This window comes from Schistocerca nitens, chromosome 10, assembly GCF_023898315.1.
Source record: "Schistocerca nitens isolate TAMUIC-IGC-003100 chromosome 10, iqSchNite1.1, whole genome shotgun sequence".
In the NCBI taxonomy this organism is placed as follows: Eukaryota; Metazoa; Arthropoda; class Insecta; order Orthoptera; family Acrididae; genus Schistocerca; species Schistocerca nitens.
Genome location: NC_064623.1, coordinates 131,566,767 through 131,569,878, shown reverse-complemented (window position 1 = coordinate 131,569,878; position 3,112 = coordinate 131,566,767). Strand labels below are relative to the sequence as shown.

General features: G+C 47.5%; 1 non-coding gene across 1 annotated transcript; it reads left to right on the top strand.

Annotated features, from left to right (window-relative positions):
* The first annotated feature begins 1,725 nt into the window (after positions 1 to 1,725).
* On the top strand, positions 1,726 to 1,798 carry Trnaa-ugc (transfer RNA alanine (anticodon UGC)). Its single transcript has one exon. It is a non-coding gene; the product is annotated as a tRNA-Ala (tRNA).
* The last annotated feature ends 1,314 nt before the right edge of the window (positions 1,799 to 3,112 follow it).

The following is a 3,112-nucleotide window of genomic DNA, read 5'->3' as shown; positions in this document are numbered from 1 at the left end:
CGGCTCCTGGATTTCTCCCTTACTGTCTGCGCACGTCCTGTCCGCCTCACCCCCACCCTCAGCTACCTTGGCCTCCCCATTGACCGTCACCTCACCTGGATACCTCATCTCCGCTCCATCCAATCCAAAGCCCACAACCGCCTCCGACTCCTCAAACTCCTCTCTGGCCAGACATGGGGGTTGCACCCCTCTACCATCCTCCACACCTACAAATCCTTAATCCGTCCCATCCTCTGTTATGCCAGTCCTGCCTGGATGTCTGCCCCCCCCCAAATTTTATCAGTCCCTCCAGATCCTTGAGCGTCATGCACTCCGCCTCGCCTTCCGTATCCGCCTCCCGTCCCCCACGCGGATCCTCTATGATCTCATTCCTTTCCCCCATCTGCTCCTTTTCCTCGAACATATCCGCATCCTCTACACCTCCCGCCGTCTTGAACCCCCTCACCCCCTGGTTGCTCCTCTCCTCTCCCATCCCCGCCCCCTGCCACGTCTTCACCGTTGTGTCCCCCCTACCCTCCATCTCTACACCCTCCATCTCCTTTCCCAAGGTGGCTTCCGTCAACTCCCCCTCCCGGATGATGCCCTCTCTCCCTCCATTTATCCTTCCTATCAACTCTGATCCTCACTCCCCCTCCTTTCCTCTGTCCTTTCCCTGGGCTCCCTCTTCCTCCCCCTTCCGTTCTGTTTTCTCCCCACTAAACCTCTCCCTACCTCCCTTCTCCCCCCAGTCCTTTTGTATTCCCCTCCTCTGCCTCCCCCACTCCCTGTCGCGTCTGCCCTCCACCCCTCTTCTGGGTCCTCATCCTCCATCAGCTCCTTTCCCGGTTCCCCCCTTCGCTTTTACACTCCTTTCCCCCCCTTTTTTGTTTTCCCATCTTCTGTCCCGTCTCCCCCCACCTGCTCTCGACTGTGGTGTCACATTTGCCAACTTTTTAGTGCAGTGTTCCAGTGACTATTCAGTGTTGTTTGTCTTTCTCGTGTTGCGAACAGAAACCATGCTGTCGCTCGGTGTGAATTTTATGTCTTTTGCGAACAGAATCCAGACTGTCGCCGTGTTTTTTTAATTGTCAATTGTTTTCCCTGTCTGCTTCGTATGTCTTTTTCTTAGCATCCTCATCCCTCTGTTGTTGTTTTAAGTTCCACGATTTCTTTTCGCCTTGTTACTCTCAAAGTCTCCGATTTTATCGCCTGTTTTTTATTATTTGTTCTCTTGATCTTTGTCATAAAATCTGTCGGCTGAAGAGCGGCATACTAAGCTGCTGCCAGCCCGCCCCCTTCGGGGGGAATTGAAATTCAATAAAAAAAAAAAGCGTGAGCGTTGCGTGAGCGTCGTGTAAAGTCGGAAAAGTCGTCTGCATGGATGAGTGCCATGTTTGGGGAGCGTTTCGTAGTTTGCGCAGTGCAATGGAGACGCGGAAACTTGTTGTGGCCCAGTCGAGTGCACAATGGGGCTTCAGATGTGCTTGTTACCTCAGGTGCTGTGTGATTGTCGATATGGAGTGAAAACGGAGCAACTTGTGACTGTGCCTTCAATTTAAGACGTTAAAAACGGACGGAATTTGCAGTCGTAATACCAGAGCATCGAAACTACTTGGAACTCTTGTATATATGAACGTGGCCGCGCCTTTGTACTCTGGTCCCTTCACCCCTGCAAACCAACCAACCATCGTGTCCGTGCACATCAGAGTAGCAAAGAATGGAGAACAGCGCAGATTGGTTGTGCTTGGGGGCGTAGCTCAGTTGGTAGAGCGTTCGCTTTGCATGTGAAAGGTCCCGGGTTCAAGCCCCGGCGCCTCCACGTTTTGTGGTCGGTGCGTGGTAAGTGTCGGTCGCGGCGAGCCTAAAGGCACGCAAGATGTTGCAAAGCCAGCGTCACAGACTCGTAAACTGACGTAAGGAGAGCAAGACGTAAATGTGAGGACCGGCTGTTGTCGAGGTGTCATCGAGTGCAAATCTGTCTTAGGTATAACGGCCTAACCCCAATGAAGTCTGGAGAGTGGACAACACGTTCGTCTAACTCAGAGCGGTGGCCGAACTTTATTTACAAGAATTTAATTTTACAGTTGTTCACATTCCCGGTACACAAAATATTGTAGCAGACGCACTATCCCGTTCTCTCAGCAACAATCAGCAAGACATCGCAACCAACTTCTGCAAAGTAAGTTTCAGCGTCATGTACATTCAACAAGTTGCATTTGAAAATTCATTTCGTCGTCATTACAAGACATAGCACAAGAGCAGAATAAATACAACGTGTGGAAAGAAATTAAACACCTTTGGCAAGATAGGAATAATGTTACCATTAGAAACCATTACACGGTACGCAATGACATTCTGTTTCGCCGCTCTCATCCTGACAGCAACAATTGGTTATTATGCATTCCTGACAAACTTGTTAACAAATTAATCTGGTATACTCATTTAAGTTACGCACATTACGGAGACAGAAAATGTTTTCTTATACTGAGACAGAACTGTTATTTTACCAACATGGAGAAACGTATTCGACGAGTTTTAGCGTCATGTAAAATCTGCCAGAAAGCTAAGTCAGACACGACTTCACATATTCCTCCGTTACATCCCATTGTACCTGTTAAATTGAGACATATGGCCGCTGTAGACTATTTTGGTCCGATTCCCAGGTTTTTGCTACATCTTTGTCGCTGTTGAACTCACTTCAAAATTTGTTACCTTCACTCCGTTACGCAAAGCTATTGCTAAAACTGTTTCGAATGCATTTGTAAAACATTTTCTATTTCATGTAGGGCATGTGTTGAAAGTAATTCCCGACAATGTACCACAGTTTCGATCTGCTATATGGACACGTATGTTACGAGCTAGAAACATTTCTCCGATCTATATATCCAGGTACCACGCTTCTTCGAACCCTTGTGAACGATTAATGAAAGGAATTCGTAAACTGTGTAGAATATACTGCCATAAAAAACATATTGATTGGGACACACACATACTCTCATTCCAAGATGTAATTAATTCCATACCAAATGAATCAACTATGCTATCTCCGTCTGTTATACTGAAAAATGTTGAACCACCAAACAAAATTAAAGAATTAGTAACCTTTCCTACATCTCGTCGACTACGACACCAT